Source organism: Talpa occidentalis, unplaced genomic scaffold, assembly GCF_014898055.3.
Source record: "Talpa occidentalis isolate TD23 unplaced genomic scaffold, MPIMG_talOcc4v2.1 talOcc4.13, whole genome shotgun sequence".
Taxonomy (NCBI): Eukaryota; Metazoa; Chordata; class Mammalia; order Eulipotyphla; family Talpidae; genus Talpa; species Talpa occidentalis.
Window position 1 is genome coordinate 39,683,152 of NW_023601322.1, and position 13,154 is coordinate 39,696,305.

The window sequence follows — 13,154 nt, forward strand, 5'->3', positions numbered from 1 at the left end:
TTAAGAGCTCTCTCTTGAAATAATGGCAGGATTTCTGTCTCCTGATGGAACTCTCACATTTATAGGCACCAAACTTCTGCCCCAACTGCTTAAACCTTATACTCAATCAGAGCCTCTGCTCTGATGAGAAATCTCTCTCTCACCATGGCTTCAAGTGGTTTTTCCCTTTCCCGACTATTTTTTATTTGCAAGTGCCATAATTTTATATATAGAAAATCGTGATCCACAAAAAGTGATTTTAAAGATAAAGAAGTTAAGTAACATTGCAGGACGCAAGATCATTATGTAAAAATCAGCTGCACTATTTCTTTCCTTTTTCAGTCTGAACAAATTTCCCTTTCCCAGCATTGAAAGCTTGCTGATATCAGCCCCTACCTGCAAAAGCTATTCAGTGTCTGCCTAGTAGAATCCTATCTTCCAGAGCCCCAGTAAATTGCAGTCTTTCTGAAGCTGTCGCTGATCACTCCACTCCACAGTTCTCTCCTTTGCTCAGATAACTCTTTTAATACTCAGTCTCATACTGATAGTGCCTGGCCCCAAGCTCACCCTTCAGTAATTTGCATATATGCAAATTGGTTGTTCAGACCTCTGAGGGCATCCTATTATAGGAATGACATTAAGCACGGGATTAAGGTGCTCCTGAAAGGGTACATAAATTTCCAGTCTGCTCCTTACAAGCCCATCAAGCTCATAGTGGAACTGAATTGTAGATTCAAGACTGGAATCCATCAGCACTATGTCGGGTTATTGTTTGGAAAAGCTTGCCAGTGGGCCTGATCTCACTAAGGTGCCATACTGGAGAGAACAAGGCATCCTTAGATCTGGTCTTGTCAGCTGGGGTAGCTTCCACAACATCTGCTTGGGGAGGGAGAATTGAAAGCCAGGTGGCAGCAGCACTTCTCTCTCTCTCAAAGGCTGCTTTGAATGTTGGGTTTTGGCTCATTCCAGGGACTGAGAGGACCACTGGGAAGTCAGCTGTTTCCTATGGTCTATTCCCTCCCTCTATGCCTCCTGGATGGGCAGGACAATGCCTTGTATTTTAGTTCTTTTTTTTTTTTTTTAAAGTTTTATTTATTTATTTATTTATTTATTCATTCATTCATTCAAGCACTGGGTACAGTCAGAAGTGCGGGAGGGTGAGAGAATTCACCAGAGCCAGAGCGGGGAGCAGAGCAGGCAGAAGGACCGAAGTACACTGCTGAGGGGAGCAGCGGGCGGCAGGAGAGGTCTGCGCACCATGTGGGACCCTCACCCGGTGGCCGGGGAGCAGCCGGGGATCGAACCGGCGCTGCAGAGGCTGAAGGCAGCTTCGCAACCCAGCGCTCATCTGCTGTGCCACCGGGGAGGCCCATATTTTTAGTTCCTACACAGTGCTTGGCACATCACCTTGGGCATGATAGGCCTAGTGTTCCCAGGTGATGCCTCCCTCTACTGCAGAGCGACCCTCTTTATTTATAATTCATTTTCTTCAGCCACTTCAAACAAATTCCTCCTTGGTTTCATTTTGTTTTCCTTCAAAATATAAAAGTAGAGGGTTTCTGAAAAAGGCTTCAGAACCCAGCCGAGAATGGTCTACTTATTGAACAGGAAGCTGAACCCATTTTCTTTACAGGTGGGAGCCTTCAAACTGGGGTTCCAATGGACCCTAAAAATGCAACAAAAAACTTCCCTTAGTGGAAGAGGGGAAACGAGGCCTGGAGTTGCCCTCAGCTGGAATGTACTTCTGACAGGCTGATGCATATAGGTAAACTTGTTATAGAAGCTGACTGGCCTCTTATCCATCAGTTTCCTTATCCATAACATGGTGTTATTTTGAGGAATAAGAAAGATTATGTGTAAGGTGTCTGGTATAGACTTTGGCACACTAGGTACTAAGGTGTGAATACATGTTAACTCCTTTTCATTTTCTTTTAGAAACAAGCTTACTTGCACCTTGAGTTTCAAAGGACATGTTCATTGGTACCATGTTCTGTGAGCCAAGGCTGAAAGTAGAAAAAGTAACCTAAACACCAGGCTGTGATGACACAGTAGTGCTCTTTCTGTGTGTTTTCTTACCTCCTTTTCCTCTGGCTGTTGCCCTTATAGGAAGCAGGCAAACATTTCCTGAAATGTTGAAAGCATTAACACCACATTGCATTTCTGATCACCTCCACGAAGTATGTTCTTACTGACTTTTCTGAAATGTATTCACAAATGTTTTCAAGTTCACAAGTCCTGTAAAGGGCAAAGCAGGATGACACTTCAGAAGAACTCTTGAAGTCTGGAAATCCTAGTCTTTGGGAACTAGCATTATTTTGATACAACATTTTTACTGAAGTGACACACTGAAATCCTAATTCTTCTTTCCAGGGAACAGCCTGGGAAAAAATTCAGTGATGCAATAGGTTATAGAGTTGCTGAAATGTGGCCTGAGTTTTGGGAAATATGTGACTTATTAAATGCCTGTAGCTGACTCCAGGGCTGGTGGGGCAGCAGATGACTGCAGACCAATCCTCAAGTCTTGTGACTCTGAGAGACTTAGTTTCTCAATATCAACAATGCAGAGGGCAGTAATTTTCTGCAAATTCATTTCCTAACTTGCTATGTTTGTATGTATTATTTGAAACGTTTTATTTTTTCATTTCAGTACGAATATATTACATGAATATAATTGTTTGTTGAAGCATTTTTATGATGGCTGCTTCAAAATTCTTATTAGATAATTCCAACATCTGATTGTCATTTTTCATTCAAGCTGAGACTTTGCTGGTTCATGGTATAATGAGTGATTTTCCTTTGTATTCTAGACATTTTGGATATTGTGTTATGAGACTCTGGATCTTATTTAAATCTCCTGTTTTAGCAGGCCTCCTCTTTTTCCATACTGGTGGGGGAAGGGAACTGCCTTGTTGCTGCCAAGTGAGCTTGGAAGCCCAGTTTCCCTCTCAGCCTCTGCTGACACTCCAGTGGGGAGGGACATTTCGTTATTGCTGGTGTGAGTGGGGTCAAGTTGACATCACCCTGGCTGGAAGGGAGAGGACTTCTTGTTACTACTATCTACATGTCATCCATGAGGTTGGAGGGGGACACTCACTATCCCTGGGTGTTGGTGAAAAGCCCTGCCACCTCACTCAGTCTCCTCTGATGCCACCCTCACATGTGGCTGGAACACTATGCAGTAGCAGATGCCATAACACAACCAGCTCTCATCTTTTATTTTTTCCACTTAGAAACCTTTTGACACAAACATGAAAGTAGAGAGAAGAGTTAGTGAATTCCATATGCCCATCATCCAGGTTTAACAATTATGTTTTGCCAATCTAGTTTCAAATTTCTTTTTCTTGCTCATGTATTTAACAGGAAGCCCCTGATATTACTTTATTTAGTAAAACACACTTCATATAGAATTTAAAAAAACCCATCATCTTATTTCCATTTTGCCCTTAGCAAATAACAAATCCCTGATATCATTTTATAGCTTTCTTCATTCAAATCTTCATGATTGTGTTCAAAATCTTTTTCTAACACTTGGTTTTTCAATTGAAGCTCCCTTCTTAAAAACAAACTTACCCTCCTAGTAGCAGCTGCCCATTTTTCTGGTCTCTTTTATGATTCTCCAAAGAGGTGTCTATACTTGCTGTTTCTAATTTCTCACCTCTGGTTTCCTCTTTTCCCTTGTTCCCTCTCTTCTAGCCACATGGCTCCCCTGTTTTACCTCCCATATTCCAAGCTTGCTCCTATTTTAGGGCTTCACATAGTTGTTCTTTTTGTCTGGGACATTCTTTCTCCAGATCTTTACCCAGATGTCTCCTTCTCATCATATTAAGTCTGCTTAAATGTCTCCTTTTCAAAGCAGCCCTGCCTGACAATCTGAGTGTGCCAATTTGACTCATTAGTCTCTTGTACCAAGATATTTTTCTTCATAGACCAACTTAACAAGAGACTCTGGCAAGTAATCCCACCACTCAGGTCCTCCATTTGCTCACTTGGAAAGCAAGAAGGTCATGCTGTGGGATTAATCTATCTCTTCATTCCACAATAGTGGTTGAGCTATAGTTACATAAATGGATCCTTCCTGGACTTTCCATTCTTATGAATATGATAAACAATAAAGAGGTAGACTTTTATCATTAAGTTGATGACTGAGTGGCGAGTCCGCTGCTGTCTTCTGGTGTCCCAGTCCATGGCAAGTTTTACTATATGCTGTTGCCGTGAGGTCCTGAGAATTCTGTTAGTCCTGTTCCTTACCCATTATAAATACAGAGCTCGCCGCATGTTATTTCACATCTTTAACAATAATGCAAGTTGGCTGGCACTTCCCAGGATTTCCCAAAGGGGAGAGGAGGAGCAGAACACCTCTGCTGGTTTCTCCTCTGAAATGGAGACTTTGCAACGTCAGCCACCGCCGTACCATTGTTGGACAACAATACATGTCTCAGAGACTAGGAAAAGTTCCCACACTCTGTGCTTACCAGACGCCTGGCTGGTGAGCCCTGGTCTCCCCATTACTCCTGGGTTCCTTGTTTCTTTTTCCTCTCTCTTTGTTATGTCATCTATTCATGACTGGGGCAAGATGCCATGCTATTCTTTCTCTGTTCTGGATCAGTCTGTTATTAGCTATTTTCCTTGGGTGCCCTATTCATGAAAAACTCACCACCCCCAGATGCAGTAGGTGAAATCCGTGGAAAGTGCAAGGCACATTTTTCCTGCTTGGTTTGTGCTCTTCCTGTGATTCAGCAATCTTCAGAGGGAGCTCTTCATTATATTATACCACCATGGACTGTGTCTGTGGGCCCAAGGAGACTAAATGTGGTCCAAATTTTGGGGAATGTTAAAGGAATATTAAACCTAAGTTACAGTGGTAGGTTTGCCTGATCAATCTGTAGTGTTAAGAGACCTACAAATGGAACTGTTTCATGGTGAAAACAAGTTGGTAAAGAAGCTTAAACGTGTGATGCTCAGGTCACGTGAGGTTAAACTTTAATTCTTCTCCAAGTGTACCTTCCCCCATCTTGCTCCCCAGTCATAACATTTTCATAAGATATCCTCATTTCCTATGATACCCTCACGTCAGTGCCTCCACTCAATAAGTGGGGCTCAGAGTAATAACCACCCTGACACAATACTGGTGTTTTGTATTGTCCTTTCAGTGATTTGTGGGAGGGAGTGTGGACTCCAGCACAGCATCCTTTCATCTGCAGAGCTTAAGTGCAGGATGTTGAGAAGTGGGACAGCAATTCATGTAACATGTGCTCATTTTTCTGCCTATGAAGTGCAGGATATATATGATGTGTGTGAGTGTGTGCATGTGAATGAAAGAACTGAATTGAACCCTGGAATGCCTTGGTCGAATCATCAGAATCTGGGCTTTGGAGTCAGAAAACCTGAACTCAATCTCCTGCTGCACATCTTGTGTGGTTTTTGATTTGGAAGAAATTCCTTTTTCCTTCTGGAGCCCTGGTTTCCTTACATGCAAGATAAAATTACTAATATTACCAACCCCATAGAATTGGCATGAGGGTTAGATAACATATATGTGTATAGAAATGTCTAAAATGCTTACTATAGTTCTGATGCATGTGTTTAATAATTCCTAGAGACAATTTGTGATGCAATGCACAGTCATAGAATCAAAGCTAAAACTGAGTATTTTCTAATGTATATTCTTTAGAATTTTATTGGTGATTCCTATTGGTGATGCCTAATTTCACACCTTCTCTTAAGCAAACCTCTCTAGATAAATGATATATTCATGGTAGCCTTTGGGAGGAAATCTCTAAAGAATAACAGACCATATTTCGATATGATCTTAGTTCAAGCTGTTTCTTAAAATGTAGGAAGGGCACAGTTACAATGTGAGTTTCACTCTCCCCATTCAGCCTTGTAAACGAATAAAATCAACTTACAACACACATGATGGGTAATGAGGAGAGAAAAAAGAAGCATGAAAAGTAGTGGAGAGGGAAAGGAGGGTCGACATGGACTTGTAGGAGTTAGGAATGAATTTGACTGCATGTAACAAATTACTAATAACAGTGCTTCAAGCAAGATAATACTTTTTTTTTAATGTTATGTAGAAAATGTTCTGGGGAAGGTGGCCTTGGGCTAATATGGCATTTCCTGGTCTTCTGTGACTGGTCTCTGTCATTATTTACCCTAAATTCTCTTTATGCTCCGATCTTTACGTTCATATTCTTTTTTTTTTTTAAAGATTTATTTTGTTTATTTATGCATACAAAAACTGGGGCCTAGGCCAGAGGTGCGGGGGGTAAGAAGATCACTAGAGATTGACTGGGGAGCAGAACAGGCAGATCTACTGAAATACACTGCTGAGGGGAGCAGCGGGCGAGACAGGAGAGGTCTGCTGTGCCATGTGTGGGTTAGCTTCCTGGCCAGGGATTGAACTCAGGCTGTGGCAGTGATAGCACTGAGACTTAACCCCTAGGCCACCAGGGAGACCCTCTATGTTTTTTTTTTAAGATTTATTTATTTATGCATACAAGAACTGGAGTACAGGCCAGAGATATGGGGGGCTGTGAGAGGATTCACCAGAGACAAAGTGGGAAACAGAACAGGCAGAGTGACTGAAATACACTGCTGAGGGGAACAGCGGGTGAGTCATGAGAGGTCTGCTGCGCCATGTGGGTAGTTCCCTGGCTGGCCAGGGATCAAACTCGTGCTGCAGAGGCTTCAGATAGCTTCACAATGCTGTGCTCAACCCCTTGCGCCACCAGGGAGGCTCCCCCCCCCACCATGTTTTTATTTACTAAACCTGACAACTAGACACACTTTAGGCAGAAAGGAAGGAGGAGGGAGGGCAGAAGTTCCCGGAGTTGTCCTTCTCAGTTGAGTAAACCCCTTTTACAGACTCCTACTTACCCCTTTTACTTACTCCTACTCACTGCTCACATGCCTAGAAGAAAACTGATGTCCTGTTAGTAGGGAGGAAGGGGAGAATGCATTATTGTGTGGATAACCAGAAGTTTCTGCCTCCAGTTGGAAATTTTTGCCATTGCTTTTGCCTGGTGGATGCCAGTAGGGATTTGAATTTCACGGCATTTTTCATATTTTCTTAACCAGGGACAACTTACGTTCTTCCCTTTAATCTCTCTATCATTCTTCACTGGGCAGTGTTAGACACTCGAAAGTAAGAGCCTGAGGACGATGTTGATCTCTGCAGAAGACTGCTTCAAATCCTTTTTGTGTAGGGCACCATAGAAATTACTTAAGAGAACTTATTAAGATTGTTGTAGGAATGAAGAGGATGTATTTTTGACATATGTTTTGGGTTCAATGCTAAGAATTGATTAAACATGAAACACAACATTTCCTGAGACATGAAAATAAAACAACAACTTTAGAAAAATTTAAAACAAACCAACAGACCGCAATCCAATGAAAAACAAAAATTGGACTTTCCAATATACCACACTGCATATTTTTCTTGCTTTAGGGAGAAATGAATTTATGCTTAAAGATTTTTCTCATAAAAAGAATTAATTTATTTTTAAAAGTAAAGGAATTTTTCTGCAGCACAGGAGGAGGATATTCAATAAAGGCAACATTAGTCAGCAAACAGGAAAACAATTAAGCTTATAAAAATGGTGTATTTGAGCCCTTGGAAAGCTCATGCTTACAAACAACCAGTTTCTTAGAGAATTCTTCTCCTAACCGGTACCAAGCTGATGTGATAGTTTGGTGGTGAGAACTCCACATGGTAGCTGTAACACTCTGGCTAGGACTGGCCTGCTGCAATGGCATCAGGTTCCAGCTGCACCCTTCCTCAGTCAACAGTGACCCAGTGACAAAAACACATAATTGGGCTTGGCAAGAGCAGCAGGGCTGGGGCCAGGGCCGGGGCCGGGGCCTGGGAAAGTGTCTGGTTGTGAAACTAAGCAGACAGTCCACTTTAAGAATTACTCTAAGAGGGATAGCCAGAGAAAAAACCCAGGTACTTGCTCAAGTACCAGAGGATGTAGGTTGGAATGAAAGTGAGTGAAGCCTTCTAGAGATTTGCTCAAGATCCATAGTTGATGACAGGACTTTTTATAGTGTGTATTTATTTAGTGTCCTTGGGTAGGAAGATTCAGTTAGGAGTACTGTGCTGGTGTAGACCAGGATCAAAGAGAACACAACATCGTGTAGACTTTCATTGCAAAACTGGGCCAGTCCTGGACACCTTTTGAGGAAAGAGGTATTTGAAGTCACAGATGGACTTTGGAACCATATACCTACATACTGAAGAATCATCAGTTATCAGAGTTGAAAGGGACCTCAGAAGCTGGCTGTCTAAGCAAATATTTTATATTAATTAATTAATATATATGATATAGAAGATATATTTTATATATAATATATAAGCTATATTAATTAATTCATATGATTTTTACACCATTGCTTATTTTTGCACAATGCATGCTTTCTTCTCTAAGGTGTAGTCCCAATAAAATTTCCACCACCTATTTACCTGAGCACCGTCACCACAGTCCCTTGCTAAGCAAATATTTTAACTCAATTTAGATCACTGTAGACTACCTTTTACTGGCAATCTCTTCCTAAACTACTGGATTATTTGGGTTTTTTTTTTTTTAGCTGTATTATGCTACAGGAGAATTTATAAAATTGCTCACAAGAATGTAGTTCTTTTTTATCTTCAGATATCCAGGAATAAAAATCTATCACACATACTTCAGTCCCAGAATAACTGAGCATCTACTCATTGTATTATAATTACTTAAATGTCAAGGTCAAAACTAACAGAAGTATACTGGGAAAATAAGATAAAATCTTCATAGCCAGAAGATCTGGGTGTCGATTCAGTTCCATCACACATGAATACTTTGAACCCTGCCACATTAGGACGCTGAGAGAGATTAGGTGACCTGCTCAATACAGCAAAGCGCACAGTGACTTAGAATCCATGCTCCAGAGACCCACAGCCCCAACTCTGATCTCCTTAAACTTCTCTGCCTTGTAGGCTATAATTCCCTTGAGGTGCTGGCCAGCGGAGTGCGAATGTTAAAACAGAAGTCTGGAGATCCTATTGATACTCTTTTGTCTCTCATGACACCAAAGAATTTAAAAAGGCCCATATCTTGATGACATATCTTTTTAACTAAAAAATGTGCATATTATTACTTTGCATGTGCAGCCCAGCCTGTTACTTCTCAGTTCACTTTAACTGCAGTCCGTGACTGACACAGATGTTATTGCTCCCCAATTACAGTGTTTTCTGCTTGGAGGCATCTTGTCTTCTGTAATATATCATGGGCCAGAGTCCCAGTGCTAAACATTAGCTAGTAATTTATGATCATACCTTCTGAGGCAGAGAGGGCAGCCATAGCTCACTTTGGACTTGGAAAAGCACTCCAGGTTTTCCCTCAGCTCTTTTTTTCTCTTTTCTTTTTCTGCATTTGCTCATTACTATATCTTTTCAATTTAGGGATGGCCTGGATCCTGCCATATAAATCAAAGAAGAGAGGGCCTGACTTAGCTGCCTAGCCTGGGTCACCTGGAACCCATTATGATACAGGATCATAAACACCTCCATTTTCCCTTCAGAGAGAGACCAGATCCACTGAAGTTAAGCTACCTGCATAAGAGTTGAGTGCGATCAGCTGTACTTAATCTTTAAATGTCCAACCCCCTGATAACCTTTGGTTTGCTTTGATAACTACGAAATAAATTCTCACTGCATTGGATACCGGCATTCTGGTTTCTATTCAGGGCTGTGGTGCAGATATCATGGAATTTAGAACTGGACAGCAGTCTTTTGAGATCTCTGGGGCCAGTTACTGGCTTTCAGGCACTTAATTTCTAAGCCCCCCTGCCAACTCTAAATTTCCTCAGGGAATGACACAGCATTTGTGCATTACCAAGCTTTAGGAACTCTATGGGGTGAAAGCCATTTGGAGGTGGGAGAAAGGGGAGAAACAAGAAAGATCCATCAAATGCAAAACAAAGCTCTATGACATAGTATAACAGAAAGAACGCTAGTTTAAGTTTCAAGCATCTTGGGTTTTCAAAAAAATAGTCATATTCTTTAATTAGCATCATGAAGTATATGTTAATTTATAGCTTGAATTATAGTATGTTAATTATATGAAGAACATGAATTTAGGCATTTCCATAAGTTTTTATAGAAGAATACTAGTAATCTTCCAAAGAGACTGGTAAAAATTTCCTAGCTTAGGTGACTTTGTAGATGGATGGCTCTTAAAGTTCGTTGAGTAATGAGTGAACGATTTTTACCATCAGTCTGAAAATTTTTCATTTTAGTATGAGCAGGTCAAAGTAGTTAAATTTATAATGTGTGCCTAATGCTCTCCTTGTTTAAAAAAGAATAAAGGCGCTTCTTCCTAAATTAGTATAGAAAGGAGCAGATTACTTGTCCTTGATTATTTCTTAATTTGTTTTGGGGAAAGGAAAATAACAGAAGTATCTTGGGTTTGAATCTAACACTTATATTTCTTCCATTCTTGCTGCTTTTTTCCCCTACCCTCAGTTGTATGATCTTGGAGAAAACGATGTTAACTTTTTTCTCTTCTGTAAAATAAGAGGAATGGTCAGTGCTACACACACACACACACACACACACACACACACAGAGCTGTTAGAAGAGTGGATGACTCATAATACTCTAAAAATGTCAACTGTATTATTCTTTTACATTATGTAATGAGAATTTCCTCATCTCATTTAAAACCACGTCATAACCACATCTACATAACCCTATCTAGACCTTGAAATCTCCTCTAATATAACTATATCTATAATAATTTATCCCTTTTCTTATTTTTGTCTGTTATAATGCTGTTCTGAAAATGTGTGCAGTTGTTTGTTTATGATTTCCTACTGATAATAGTAAGTCAATCTAATAGATTTCACCTAGATTCAAAATACAAAACCTTGGTCATGATCAAATTAACATTGATTTCATTTCAATTTAACAAATGTGTATTCCATACCTCCTATGGGTCAGGTACTGTGCTGTATGTTGGGTACAAAGGGATAAGCAAGGCTGGTATGAACCCTGTCCTTGAGGAACTTAGAATCTAGCAGCAGAATTAGATGTTAAAAATATCACAAAAAAAGCAAAATGAGTGTAATGACAGAAAAAATAGGGGGAACACATAATCAGGGGACTTAATTCCATAGGAAGGACCATTTAATCTAAGTCTGGCTGGATAAGGAGGAGGGTCTAGTGAAGGGGAAGGACAAGAAGCTGAGAGAACAGTAGGTGCAGAGGTAATTATTCATAGTCTTCTGTTTATATCCTATTGACTTTTTATTAGCAGGTAGTTGTTGTCTTCATTTGAGTCTGTTAGAATATCAAAAGTCCTTGCTGAGGGAGCCAAACCATGGTGGAGAAGGCTCAAAAGAATCAGAGGCTCTCCTGATATGTCTGATAATGTTTGGTTCTTTGTCTATTAACAAGATGGAGAGGGCCTCCCTGGTGGCGCAGGCATTTGAGCGCAGCACTGTGAAGCTGTCCGCAACCTCTGCAGTGCTGGTTCGATCCCTGCTGGCCTCGGAGCAACCCACATGGCAAGCAGACCTCTCCTGTCTCTCCTGCTTCTCCTCTCAGCAGTTTATTTCACTCAGTCTGCCTGTTCTGTTCCCCGCTCTGTCTCTGGTGAATCCTCTTACCCTCCTGCGCATCTGACCTGTACCCCGTTTCTTGTATAAGTAAAATAAAAAAAGTCTTTTAAAAAAAAAAAAACAAGATGGAGAACTAAACAATGGGAAATTCCAGAGTGAAGATTATTCCTGGGGTAGTCGTGTGTGTGTGTGTGGAAAGTGAAATCCAGAGAGATGGAACGATAGGGCAGTGATCCACCTTAAAGCATGTGCTATTGCAGAAACTGGGTCAGTATTGATTGGTGAAGGTAACCTAATAGAAGAACAGGTGCTTATCATAGATGTTCACCCTGGTGATATCACCCCTGACACTGGATATTCACAACTGAAGATCCAAACCTATAATCATTGGCACCAATAGTGTATTGAAGTTGGCTGTTATTCCCAAGCCATGAAAAATGGAAAACAATAATGCTATTGAATCAAAAACATATGTAGGCAGAAAGGTAATATTGACAAGTGGTTGCATCATTGGAGCTTGTTGCAACCTGAGTATGTTTGAAATTATCCCTGAGAATACAGTGACCTGTGGCACATACTGCTTTCGTTGGTGCCCCAGATCCTAACAGCTAGATTTGCTGATGAAAATCTTGCCAAACTATCACCATGTAAAGAAGACTATAAAAGAAGTTCAACTCTGGTTGTAAGTTAAGAACAATATATGAAAAGATAACATTTTGTCTTTTGTCACTGTCATTTGAAAGGGCCATAGTGTTTATACACTCTTAACATTTCACAGAATAATACATATTGACTTTATTTTGTAAAATTGTGTTACGGAGGAAAGTAATATGTTTTCATTGTACTCTCTTTTATAACTTATATAAAATGTATTATTTTCCTGTATGTTTCCTCTTTTCTGACAATTTACAGATTTGCTTAGTTATTCTTTTGTTTTATAAAACGTTAACCAAAGATTTTGGCTACGTAATGGACTATCCATGATAAAAAAAGGGCATGCTATTATGTATTTATATTCTAGAGTATATATTAAACCAAATAAAAATGTTGATAACAGGGGAAAAAACTCAGAGTCTATCAAAATGATAAATTAGACTTCTTACATTGTTCTTCCTTGAGCTGAAGCCAGGGATAGTTTAGTAATGGACCAAAAGCTCATAATGGGGCGATTAAAGACATCAGGAATTTAATAGGTTAGAGCCAAGTATTGACTGGATCACTTGCTAATGAAATAATGGCCATAATAGACATTTGTGACAACATATATGAACTTGCAAAGCTATGAAAGAATAGTGTAATTTAGCTTTAAAGCTAAAAAAAAATTATGATGGGAATATATGCAAATAATGATTTACTGGGCTTTTGCTTTAGAAAATCAAGTAGCTGAGTCAGCCCTGAGAGTTTATATTACATTTGCTTTGTCGTGTTGCCACAGGGAGGTAGTATCAGGACTTTGAATCTTCTTATCCTCATTTATTGGGGTAACTTCTAGATGCTGAAGATCTCAATTTTAGATGATGACATATGCTTCATAGTTATTTACTCTAATCAACTTGAGAGTTGAGTCAGACACA

At 40.1% G+C, this 13,154-nt stretch overlaps 1 pseudogene; it reads left to right on the forward strand.

Moving 5' to 3' along the window:
• The first annotated feature begins 11,720 nt into the window (after positions 1-11,720).
• On the forward strand, positions 11,721-12,266 carry LOC119242806 (dynactin subunit 6-like; annotated as a pseudogene).
• Positions 12,267-13,154: the final 888 nt, after the last annotated feature.